Here is a 14,478-nt window from a genome sequence, read left to right as displayed (position 1 = left end):
ACCTTGCAAAGACCTTTGATTTTCAACCTTTTTCTTCAATTATAAAAGCACTAAGCAACGGAGCTGGAACGTGGTCAAATGTGACCCTAGGCAGGGTAACGGATCAGGGCCCCATCCTGGCAGCATCCCCCCCAGCCATTCCAATGTCCCGTTATTTGGCCAGTTCATGCCAATTACCATAAACACTGTTCAAGCCTGTCAGTGAACATACTATTTTCTTCTTTATTTCTACAATGATTACAGCTATTTAAAACGTTTATTTTAAATTTTATAGCATAAACACCGATAGCCATTTAATAAATAAGACAATATAGTCTCACAATAAAACAGACAGCATGAACAGTACGTTTCTCTGCTCTTGAAACTCACATTCATTGAAACAGAATAGAAACCCACATGAAAGAAAATGCATCTGGCCAGTGTTGCATTAAGTTTACCTTTGGGCTGTTTTCAAATCATAGGCCCCTTACATACATTTTTTGGACCATGCATACATGCCCGTGTTCTTTGATGCACCATTCTGATTGTATTAAATTAGATTTCTTGTATAATACAGTAACAAGAGTATGTTTTAAATTTGTAGGCTTGAACATTTTTCCAGTAAGCAATGAAACAAAACATATGAACCAATAATGTCAAAACTACCCATTACAGAACATTTCAACCACAAAAGGCCACTCAAACTTCTATCATTACAATCCACCAATATCAGTCAATATATACAATCTCTAAGTAAAAGTCATCTGAATAATTCCACATTAAAGAGATCAATAACTAATGAAAAAGTTGCTGCTGGCAAACAGCTTTAAATTAAAGTGTTTCATCTGCAAATTCAGTGCCTGCTGCCCTTAAAAAAATAAATTGTCAAGGTCACATTAAAAAAATGGCTAGCTGGTAATATTGCAATAGGAAAGGACTGTCAAACTGGAAACAGGTTCATAGTTACTAGGCATCACATTCCAATAAAGGCACTGAAATATCAGCACTCCATATACATGATGTGGAAGAACCCAGAACTTTCTGCACCAAAGGCAAGTATACTACCTGTTATGCTATTAACACCATTTTCAAAATTTATAGCACAAATACTGATGATGGCCATTTGCCAAACAAAACAGTTAGACATTGTAAACAGACTTAGCGTGAACAACAGTAATCTTCTCTTCTGCTAAAACTCAAGATTCCTTGAAATTACACAAAAACTCAACAATGTTTGAAGTTACACAGAAACTCAACATTCTTTAACAATGCACAGAAACTCAACAGTCCTTGAAATGTACCTGCTAATACAGTTTGGTAGTTGATGTAGAGGATTCAGGCTCAAGTGTCCTGTATTCAAGGTACAGGATTTAAGTCTGGTTAAGTTAACCAACCTACTATCCCTAACTGGGAATTGTACACACACACACACACACACACACACACACACACGTTTGTTTTATTGGCAATGCTCATCTCTCCTCTATAGTGAAACGCTCATTTGTAATAAAAATTCATGCTCGTCTCTCCTCATTTTGTGCACTTCACTCCAATGTGTGTGTTTTACTAAAGACGAACTTTAGAAGTGAGAGAGCAGCCCCTACATGGGAGGTGCCAATTGAGGCTTGTCCCTTTGCAAAACAAAAAGTTTTTCTTTTTATTTTATGGGTTTTTCTAATCTTGTAGATTCAAACTTTTTTATGTCTAAGTGCTTGAATTTTTGGCAGTTTGAGAGTTTAACATGCACTCACACAGATATATATGTATACATATTGTGTGTGCGTTTGCGTATGTATGCATATAAAACACACACATATACACTCATATACATGTACACATTCATTTTTCAGACCGACACTAGAAAGGATATAGTACATTAATTCATATACTATACCTGCTGCACCATCACTGAAAATGTATCACTAAATCATGATATCTATTAAACCAGAGTCACATGCTTATTTCTTTATTTACAGTACACTTCTTACGCTTTGTCTTAGGATGGACTAGGAAAAGATTTTCTGTCATCAATATTCATTGCTTGTTGTTGGAAAAATTGCTAGTTGCACATAATATATTGACGTATGATAAAGATCATGAGATTCTCACTCTGACTGTAAGATGCATAGTTCACCCTAACTAGCTATGAAATAAATATACACCCTAACTAGCTATGAAGTAACTATCTTATCCAGGGGGTCTACTTTTCTAATGTACGGCAGTATCAAAACACTTTAGAGAAGTACATATGAAAATGTAAATAATTTTACATAATGCAGGTTGATGTATTTAAAATGAAATCTGAGATACTCATTCTTTAAACCACAGCTGCAAACCATATCAGTTTATTTTAATGAACAGACAGATACAAGAACTTGCGAGATGAATCTCTTAGATAAAGTGAAATTCATCACGTCATTATTATAAAAATCAAATCTGTTTTGGTAATGTTTACACATTAAAACTTGCACCAATTCAGCCAAGCAGATTATGTCAGAGTCAGGTATGGGTGGATGCATTGCTGTAGACTGACACACCCAGAAACATTGCATTGTGTCTTGTGTGCAGATTCGTATTATCCAGCAGTTCTCCTGTAGTTCTATCATGTGCACTGGAGGAAAAAAAAAAAAAATATATATATATATATATATATATATATATATATATATATATATATATATGTGTGTGTGTGTGTGTGTGTGTGTGTGTGTATATTTTGTATATATATATATATATATATATATATATATATATATATATATATATATATATATATATATATATATATATATTTTTTATATATATGGGTTCACTTTAGATTATCGAATGTCCGAAAACTCGAAACCCATATGGTTGAAACCATATGATCGAGTTTCCACAAAAAAAAAACACAAAACATAAAAAAAAAGTTTCTGTAGGGGGGGGAGCCCCCCCCTGCACCCCGAACACCACCTCCTACTTAGATATACAAATTCCGAGATCGCACTACAGCGAGGACCTGGGAAACCTCCCGTTCTGTGCTTCTGTATACAGTACGGAATGGGAGATTTCCCTTTTCTTCGCTGTACTGCGATCTCGGAGTTGATATATTTAAGTAGGGGGTGTGGTGGGTGCAGGGGGGCTTGCCCCCCTGCAGAAATTTTTTTTTTATGTTTTGTGGGGGTTTTTTCATGCACTTTAGATTTTTGAGTTTCCAAAAACTCCATCATTCGAGTTTTTAGTAATTCAATAATCTAAAGTGAGTCTATATATATATATATATATATATATATATATATATATATATATATATATATATATATATAGTGGTGGTGCTGCGGTAGCGTTGTCACCTCACAGTAAAGTGTGGAGATATGCGTGAATGGGCATACCTTAGTTGAAGGTTGTGCGTCAGGGCTGGCAACTTGGCACATAAAAAATCTACTGCCAATCATTAGTAGACCAGAGTTCTGCTGTGGCAACCCCTAACCGGGAAAAGCCGAAAGACACAACAACAATATATATATGACAGTGGAAACCAAGTAACAAGAAGACCAGTCAGAGTTAATGCTCCACAATGAACAGCAAAACAGAAATAATAAAATCAAAATGTTCGTGGAGCAAAACAATGAAAGGGATACAGTCACATCAAATCCACAATTGAATACGAGCAGCAAATATTCCAAAATCTCCAAAATGGTAAAAAAACAGGTTTATTCCAATAAAATGAGGTGAGCGCTTTCGCTAAAATAGCTTCTTCAGACCTAATTACATTTCAGACATTGAGACAATAAACTTATATACAAAAAAAGGCGCCAAAAGTAAGCACTCATTAAAGGGATATGAACCTAATAGCTGCATCAGAAAATAAATAAAAAATTACAGTTAAAAATAGATAAAAAAATGTGTATAGAACTCATGAACACACATTAAGGTGATAAAAATCACTTATGATTCCTAAGTCTTCTAGATTTCAGCAGTGGACGTATAGGGACCTTTGGGACATCAGCCCTAAATTTGATTATCCAATTAATCTCACAAACTTCTGTATAATTTTCAATGTCACCCCTCCTGTGTGTTCTAGAAATTTTTTCTAAAATTCTGAACTTAAAGTTGTGATTCAAACCACATTCTATAGTATGTTTTGCAAGTGCATTGAAAAGATGACCTTTCCTAATATGGTAAGCATGTTCACGAATCCTATCTCTAAGCACCGGTTGCGTTTGCCTACATAGTAGGCTGGACATGCTATGCAGGATGCTAAGTACACCACGTCTTTCGACATACAGTTACCTCTAACACGGATGGTGTATGTACCTTTCCCATAAGGAAATGTAAAAACTGGGTCACTAAGTATATACAGACAGAAATTGCACTGATTGCAAGGTACCATATAGGGACCCTCTGTCTGCTGGCTAGGGGGGCATGTTCTGGGGTAGCATAGCATCTGCTTGAGGTTCTTCTTATTGCGGTATACGAATCTTGGTCTATCTCCAGTGATTCCTTTAACCATGGGATCTACTGACAAGACGTGTCAGTGTTTAATAAAGACATCCTTTATTGTGCCAATATCTCTAGTGTAGTATACAGGGAACATCACATTATTACCCTTAGGTGGAGTGTATTGAGACTGTTGTACTGGGCTGTCAACCCTGTAGAACCCAGAAGCCCCTTCCGAGAAATATGGCATGGCTCTGTTGTCTCTAAGGGTGTTAATGGCTTCCATTCCTTCACTAAGATCTAAACCACTGTAGCCACGTTCCTTGAATCTCTTGCCCAAATCATCCAGTCCCAAAGAAAACTTAAGGGTGCATGGTGTATATCTAGATAAACGCATAGACTGTCCACGGACTATGTTACTGTAAACATAGCCAGGATGCATGCTGGAGCGATGTAACAGGGTATTCCTGCAGCTGGATTTACGATACAGCCCTGTATTGACAATTCCACTTGGTAACTTTTCCACATATACATCTAAAAATGGGATACTAATATGCACGACCCATAGTAAATTTAAGAAACCAAAGGGAACCATTAATGCCTAAAAAGTCATCCAACTGTGAAAGTGTACCTCTCCAAACAATAAATAGGTCGTCCACAAAACGCCTATAGAAAGGTACAAAAAGTTGGTATGACTCATCCTGAAAGAGATATTGATGTTCCCATTCAGCTAACTTTTAGTGTAGCTATTGGCACAAGAGGTGCCCATAGCTACGCCATCCCGTTGTAGATAAATGAGCTCCTGAAAACAAAAAACATTGGATTCCAGGACAATGCCCAACAACAAGAGAACTAAATCAACATCCAGGTCTGTAAACAAGACTGACCTTCTTAAATAAGTCCCTATCATATCGAGTCCCTCCAAATTGGGTATAGCTGTGAATAGGGACTGGACGTCCATTGTTACCCAGATTAAATCATCCACATTGTTACAGGTACTCACAAATCCATAGAAATCTAATAAGAACTGTTTGGTGTCTCTAAGAATAAAGGTGTTAGACTCAACCAAGGGTCTTAATTGCGTCTCAACAAATATGGAAAGAGGTTCAGTTGACCACCCCCTACCTGCAACTATCGGCCTCATAGGTGGTCTCACTGGATCCTTGTGGATCTTTGGGAGGCCTTGGATAGTCTGTAGGAGTGGATGTGTGACAAAAAGAAAGTCATATAATACTCTATCTATGACACCATCAGTGAATAATGTGGAAAGTGCAGATTGTACTCTGTGAACAATTGTATCTACTCTTTTCTCGGAGATTGGTTCATAGAACCTTTCTTCCATCAACATCTGTGTCATATCAGACTGATACCGAGCTGCATCGAATACGACTATCCCTCCCTTTGTCCAATCACTATATCATAGTTGTTACGCAAAACTATTCAGTGCTTCTCTCTGTTTGAAACTCAAATTATGTCTGTACTTTTATCTGTAGTGTGTCTCCTTCCATGTTATAGAGCTCATCCTCCACTAGTTTACTGTAAGCAGCTACTAGCGGATGCACTGGTGGAACAAAAGTGCTCGGTTTCTTAAGGGCTTCATTGTATACTGGAGGGCCTGACTCTAAAAAAGATCTTTAAAGAAAGATTCCTAATAAACAATTTAAAATCTTTCATTGTTTCTTCGAACCTGCTGGTCATACTGGGAATGAAAGTAAGACCTTTGGAAAGTACTTGTAGCTCATAACAACTTAAATTGTAACTGGATAAATTGAATACTAACTCTGTTTCTTCCCTTCCCACATTTTCTTTATACTCCGGTTGGTGAACTTGTCCGGGCCTCTCCTAAAGTAGCCCCTGCTGTTGGAATGAATCCTCTCCTCTCTGTGGTCTAGATTGATGGGAAAAGGGGATTTATTGCTGGATGATTGAATAGAATCTGCTGAAGTAGCAGAAACAGTCCCATTCACATTCCCAGAGGGTACACCCTCCCTGCCCACAATGGAACTGAAAGTTTTCCAACTAAACCACGGTTCAGAAGGTGATGGGTGTGTCCTTTTCATGCCACCCAATTGTGTAGCCTCAGTGTTGTTATCAGTAATCACAATGTCCCTAGTAACAGTGGTAGAATTCACATTCATAAGATCATTAATCACTGTAGTGTCAGAGGCAATTGAATTCGTGTTCTCCATACAAATAGCGGAGTTCACATTGACAGTATTAGCAATAACATTGTTCACTGAAGGCTCAGAGCTAATTGTATTAGAATTGTTACTAACATTTACATTATATCTGGGCCAAGTGAAAATGTGGCCCATCTTAAAATCGGAACTGTCCCTTTGAAGTTTCGCTTTTTTCTGATTCAATAAGCGTCGTTCATACTGTGAGACATTGTCCAACATACTATTAAAAGCATTGTCAACAGCAAAAGCAGGATAATTATCATAAATACTCAATTGACAGTCTCTAATTTCTTTTCTTAGTGCTCCTTCAATCGGTGAGAAAAAGTCATTCATTAATTTCATGTAATTGAGGCTTACCTCAATATTGAGTTGTTGCCAGTCAAACAATAAATGCACAGAAATTGTGGATTTGATGCGACTGTATCCCTTTCATTGTTTTGCTCCACGAACATTTTGATTTTATTATAACAATATATATATAACATATAGAGATATATATTTTTTTATTTTATTTTATAATATATTATATATATATATATATATATATATATATATATATATATGTGTGTGTATTTTATTTTATATATATATATATTATATATATATATATATATACTATATATTTATATCTGTATATCTATATATCTATATATATCTATATATATATATATCTATATATATATATATATATATATATATATATATATGTGTGTGTGTGTGTGTGTATATATATTTAGTCCTTTTGCATGGAACCATCTTAAACTACAGAATTGCTTACTGACACTTCCCAGGAAGACATGTAGTAACTCATCCTCATGAATGACTAATCAACTGACCATTGTCTTTGATGTTTTTTAAACTGCCATGCTTCCTGTAATCATATGTTCCTGCTGCAGGATCTTGCACTTCTTCATTACTTCTGGACAAACTGCAACACCATTTTATGTTTTTTTTCCAGATTAATTAATCATTATTAATTAAAATGTCATCAGTAATATTTCTGGTACTACAAAACATGGTAGTCGAGACATCGTGTTTAATAACACCTCCAAATAAATAAGCTGTACAAAGTGCCACACACACACACACACACACACACACGGACACGGACACACGGACACACACACAAAAAGCAGCAGCAAAACATACCAGATTCATCTTCTTTGTTGATGAAAGACATAGTACTTTTTTGTATAGAAATATATGCATCCCTTTGGTTCATTCCTCCAGTGCATGGGATATGGAAATGATGGATGGAGCACTATGGAGTTGATGATGGTGTACACCAAGTCAACACAACAGCATTACTACAAGCTGTATCTGACAGCTGAGCAAAATGTCCACCTGCCATACTACATGTCTCCAGGATCAGAACTATAACTCATGCTGCTTTTTAATAAGAATGTATGCAGCAAGTTCTTTTAGGCACTACATGAGTCACTAATGGTATTTTCCAGCCTCAAAGACTATTATTCTGAAAGAAGTTGTAAGAGCATATGTTGTTTGACCCTTCAGTCTTGACAGCTACAGTAGCTACTTTAACAGGACAATAAATGGGGGATCAGTAGCTACTTTAACAGGACAATAAATGGGGGATCAGATGCTGTCGTTGACCAATTTTTCAGCTACGTTTTTGTTTTTTCCATTATTTATTGCTAGCAGTTAAACATACTCATGCTTAAAAAGCAGCAATAAAACTGCCAAGTTGATGAAGATAATCATAGTTTTAGATACAAGCATATCAATCTTCCATCATCTTTCATAAACATCATACTCATCATCACAACAGTTTCCTTTCAAATTCATACCACTGAGCCTGCTTTGTGCCATGGATCAGATCTCCTGTAGATGTTATTGCACAGAATTATTTTTCAAAGTGTATACCTGTACACCCTGCTCCTGACTCTTAAGTTACTGTATTGACTTAAGTTTGCAAATGTCTGATTTAGAATGCAAATATACTAATTTTGCTGTAGAAGTGTGATGAATCTTGAGTATGAAATATCAACAACAATCAGAGATAAAAGTGAGATTAAACAAGCTTTTGTAGAAAATAACAGTCCTGCTCTGACCAAGTCAGTGGGAATAATGAACCACATAATTTGTGAGGTGTCTCCTGCATGTCTCTAAGCCCTTATCTAACTTATAAGACTATATCTCAGCATCACACCACATTTCAAGTATTTTTTTTTCATCAAGACAGCAGATTATGGCTATTGTCAACAGAATTACAGGAAATGTGCTGACTATCTAGTTTATGCAGATTACTGATAAATGTGAATGTTAGTCAACTGCTTACTAAACCACAAGAAATAAGGTCTAATACTAAAATGTTTGGTAACATTTTTGCTTAGTATACCACTCTTGCTGGAGGCATTGTTTCATCATATTTTAATATACATTTTTAATCTGTTTCTTGCAGAACTAAAATAGATATTTAAGTACAGTTCATAGGATCAAAGGAAGTTACTAGGCTAATGGCCGTAGGGCCCTTATAAGCCTGGCCAAGTTCTAGTAATTTCCATGATCAGTGCCTAATGCCCATGTCCAAGAGGGACACAGGTGTAACCCCCAGGGAGAATTTACAGTTACCCATCCAATTACCCAAATTGCATTTGAAGAGGGTCAATGAGGTGCTCTGTTTGACATGAAGTGCGAGTCTGTACCAGTGGTGTGGTAACCTCTGGGAGAGGAATCTGTCCCTCAAGCAGTTTCTATTAATGTCACATACCAGGTTAAGGTCTTTAGAGCGAAAACCCGTGTACCATTTGACTTATGGATATGCAGCATTTCTAATAAAGCAGGGTCACAGATTGCCTCTGAGTAGTCTCTATGAAACAGAATAAAGTGACAGTGATTTCAGACATAGGACAGATGATGAAGCCCTTGAATTTCCTTGTGAGGAACCTTTGTAGTTCCTCCAATTGCTGCAGGTGGTTAGAAAGGTACATACCAAAAGGGCCATTGTACTCAATTATTGGCCTGATGACGGAAGAGTAGAGAGGTTATAATGTTTTTTTTTTTTTCCGGAGGCAATGCCCTTACTTATGAGATGAGCAATATAGAATGCCCTTCTTACCACTGTGGAGACATGGTGATCAAAGGTAAGATTGCTGTCAACCTGTGTGCCCAGGTCTGTCACCAGTGAGTGCATACTTAAGGTGTTGCTGTTGATGGGGTATTTAGTTGGAACATCGCTCTTACAGAAAGGGATGATAATACATTTTTTTGCATTGAGTTTAAGGCCATGACTTTGTCACCAATCATTTGTTTGTGTAAGACCCTCTTGTAGGATTGTTGACATCATTTGGAGATTCTAGGACTGCTCCCAGTTTGCAGTCATCAGCAAACATCGTCAGCCACAGACATTTCATTTTTGTTTGTACTTCAGAGAAATAGATTCCAAACAGTAGAGGTTCCAAGACTGACCCCTGTGGAACACCACTGGTTACAGGTCTGCTGTTGAAGGTGGATTCCCCTATTTTGACTATATGTGTTCTATCGGTGAGCCAGTTAGTGACCTATCTAACGATATAAGGGTGGATACGTAGCTGGGTGAGTTTGTCAATGATGCCTAAGTGAGGGATAGTATCAAAAGCCTTGGCTAAGTCTAGGTAGGCTGTATGCACAGATTGCCCCTTGTCCTTCTCAAAGTCGTCCACCAGGTTTAACAGGCATGATCTCCCTTTGACAAAACCAAACTTGTCCTTGAGGAGCTTGTTTTGGTCCCATCAGCTATGGATGAGTCAATGCAGGTTTTTGGGCAGCCATAACTAACTATTTTCTTGCTTCTCTGTTATGACTGCCTGGCTTCTCTACAGCTGCACACAGAGGCCATCAGGTACTCATAGGTTCATAGGTGTGTACTAGGCTAATGGCCCTGGAGCCTTTACAACCTAGTCCATAGGATTACCCTGACATCGTGCCACCCAACCTTGGTTCCTAGTGCCTCTGTCGAGTAGAGCCACTGGAGTGATCCCCTGGGATGAATTTTCTATTTCCCATCCACTCATCAAGATTTCCCTTGAAGTGGGCCAGTGAGGTGCTCTGCTTAACATGTATGGAAAGTCTATTCTATAGCATGGGCAGTCTCTGGGTTATGAGCCTGTCCCTCCAGCATGTTCGGCTGATTGTGATAATGAGGTTGAGGTCTCTGGAGTGTGTGGTGTGGAGGGATTGGGATTCTTTAGATGTAGCATTTCTAACAGAGCTGGGTCAGACATGACTTTGTAAGTCAAGCAGAGACTGCCTCTAAGTAGGCGATATGAGACAGAGAATAGTAGGAGGTTTTTTTAGTCTGTCCATATAGGACAAGTGTTTAAGGTCTAGGATCCTCTTTGTGAGATACTTTTGCGGCCTCTCCAGTTGTAGCAGATGTCTAGTGAGGTACATTCCAAATGGGGCACTGTACTCAATGACTGGCCTAATGAGGGAAGAGTAGAGGGAGACAATGACCTCTTTCTTCCTGGATGCAAAACCCTTAGTAATGAGATGTGCCACATAGAAGGACTTTCTGACCACAGTGGCAACGTGGTGGTCAAAAGACAGGTTGCTATCAACCTGTGTTCCCAGATCCCTTATAATGCCTTCTGTGTTCAGTGGACTACCATCAATGTGGTAATTCAAGGGAACCAGGTTTTTCCCAGTGGGGATGAAGACACATTTTTTGGCATTGAGCTTAAGGCCATGGTTCTGACACTAGTCGTTGGTCTCATTGAGGACTTTCAGTAGGATGTCACCATCACTTGGGGAGTTAATAATAGCTCCCAACTTGCAATCTGTGAACTTTGTCCACCAGAGTCCCTTCGCGTTTGCCTGAACTTCAGAGAAGTAGATGCCAAACAGGAGAGGACCCAGGACCAAGCCCTGTGGGACTCCACTCATGACTGGCCAGCAGTCTGACTTGGAGTCAGCTACTTTTACACTGTGGGTTCTATCTGTGAACCAGTTTGCAACCCACCTAGTGATATAGGGGTTGATGCCTAGCTTAGTAAGTTTGTCTGTGATTCCTGAGTGGGGAATGGTATCAAAGGCCTTGGCCAGATCAAGGCAGGCTGTATGAACCACCTTACCTTCATCCACAGCTCTGGTGACTGACCCAAAGAAGTCGACCAAGATGAGCAGGCATGATCTACCCTTCACAAAACCAAACTGTGTGTCATCTTTACAAGATACAGTTTTCTGTGCATTTAGTCATGCCAATAACACTTCCAAGGCAACAGATGACCAGCACAAAATAAGGTAACCAAAATGATGTCACCAAGACCCAATGTCAGTAGAAGACACAAATATTCAAAAATCACTTCCCAAGATGTACTTTTATTAGTTAAGCACTTTCGTCTGGGATAAGATATCCAGACTTCTCCAGAACACCCCTTGTAAGCTTAATCTGAGATTCTGTTGGTGACGTACAGGGCTTCTATGTCCACATGTGTTTTAATGATACAGCATTAACACATAAGTGCAAGACCTGATTTACTTAAAAATCTATCAGTCTTCAGAGACTATTCCACGGCACTCCAGCTAACTGATGACCTCGTTCTCACTTTTTGACTTAGAAAGATTGTTTAAATACTCACAGGTAGGACTTGTGAATAAAATTAGCTGAGGGCTGTTTTAGGAAAACAAAAAGTCTTGGTGACATCAAGTTTGGTTACTTTATTTAGTCACACATCTTAGCTGAGTTTCTTATTTTCCTCTGCTTTACTGGTTTATATTACACTCTTTCCATCCACCACCTCTTTTTCCCATTTTTAACACATGGGGTTGGGGTATCACTTCAACAACAGCAATCATCTACAGCCAAGGCATACATCACTGGGGGCTTAGCCCTGACTCAGTAGTTCTTCCATGCACTCACACCTATGGCTAATTTAGAGTATCCAATAAACCTACTGCATGTCTCTCGAAGGAAATCTGAGGACATGCAGACACCATGCAGAAGGCACCCCAGCTGAGAATCAAACAAAATAACTTTTCCTGGAAGGTGACAGCACTATCCAATGTGCCACTGTGCCTCCCTTATATTATGCTTTTTGTTATCTGTAATTCATTTAATATTCTGTTGAGTAATATCCTTCTCATTGTCTTTAAAGGTTTGGCCACGGTGGTGCAGTGGTTAGTGTTGTTACATCACAGCAAGAGGTTCTCCGGTTCAATTCTCAGCTGGAGCGTCTTCTGTGCCGAGTCTGCATGTCCTCCCTGTGGTGGGGTGAACTTGAAAAAGACATGCAGGTAGGTGCGTGCGTGTGTGGGTGTGTCTTCTTTGAAGGTTGGGCGCTGGGCTGGCAACTCGACACCGTAAAAATTCATTGCCAATCATTAGCGGACTGGAGTTATTTATTTCCAGTTTGATTACTGGGGAAGTCCATTGGGTCGAAATGACCCATTTTCAGTGGAGGCCCGGGAAGAAAAGCTCCAAGTTGCATAATACATTTACAATACAAGTGGTACAAAAGGTATAACAGATACATTATACAACAGTAAGAATTAACACATTTGGAGTCAAGGTATTTAACAGAGTTCAAGGTTTTACAATTTCATTTAGGGTGCACTCTAATGTGCAGAGTTTGACAACAATGTATGTGTGAACATGAGAAGAGAGAGAGATGACAGATAAAAGACATAGAAAATACACTCTGCTTATGTACATAGAGAATACACTCTGCTTAAGCACAATTGAAAATGGATGCTATTTACATTATTTACAAGGTTGAGTTGAGTCAGAGTAGCTATAGGTGTTCCACTGTGGCAACCCCTAACTGGGAAAAGCCGAAAGATTTTTTTTATTGTTTTTAAAGGTTTGACAGAGTGGTAGCACAGGCTACATCGGGCGCTGGGCTGGCAACTTGACACTGTAAAAATTCACTGCCAATCATTAGCGGACTGGAGTTCCATTGTGGCGACCTGTAACTGGGAAAAGCCAAAAGACTTTATTGTCTTTAAAGTTTTGACAAGGTGGTATCACAGGCTACATTGATACACCACCTCAGCCTATTCACATCTGTCAGTGCCACATTGTCCCCAGTGTTACCCTTTATGGTACGTATCCTTCATGCCTGCACTTGAAAACAGACAAAGCATCTACATGCCTGCCACATGTAACCTGGGTTTTAGAATAAGGCTGCACTGTCGTCAGGCCTGCCATTATGGATGACTCTCCTTCTAAGATACAGGACTTACCTATGTCTTGTACAGAGTTGTCCCAAATTAGTTTTGCACACTAAAATTAAATGTTGAGTCTCTTCCTGCCCTCTGATGATGGAGTTCTATATTGAGTGAAGGAGTTACTAATGTTGTGATTAAGATTCAAAATTATAGTTGCTCAAATGCTATATTTTTTGAATTATATGAGATGGACATGGTCAAACAGCCCCTCTTCCTACATGGAGGGATGAACAAGGGGTAAGAATTAAAGAAACACTGAACTTATAAGATGTACTGAAGTACTGAGGTATCAGTTTTGATGATACTTTAAAGGCACAGCTGGTTTATGTGGCAGCTGGTGCATGTAAGTGCAGAAGGCCATGTTTATGCTAGGCAGTCCATGCTCTCCTAACACACATATAGTGACCGGATACAAGAAGCAGTGCATATACCTGGTCATTATGCATATGTGTTGCTGTACAACAAGGTGGGACAACTGCAATGCACATCTTTTTAAGGAAATATGACCTGTTCTGACTACCTGATTAATATCCCTTGTATAGTGTGGTGTCTATTGACAAAACATCTGCTTTCAGGTTTCTTGACAATTCAATGTATATGCACATGATTTCTTTGCCTGACAAAAGAGGGCTACTGACTGCATAATTTGTTCATATCAACAGTTACATAGAGACTAAATATGCAAGTGGAATGTATCAGGGGGGAGATGGTATTTGCCAGTTACAATGTACCC

Source organism: Protopterus annectens, chromosome 10.part0, assembly GCF_019279795.1.
Source record: "Protopterus annectens isolate FY-2018-M chromosome 10.part0, PAN1.0, whole genome shotgun sequence".
Taxonomy (NCBI): domain Eukaryota; kingdom Metazoa; phylum Chordata; order Ceratodontiformes; family Protopteridae; genus Protopterus; species Protopterus annectens.
This window is presented reverse-complemented; position numbering follows the sequence as displayed.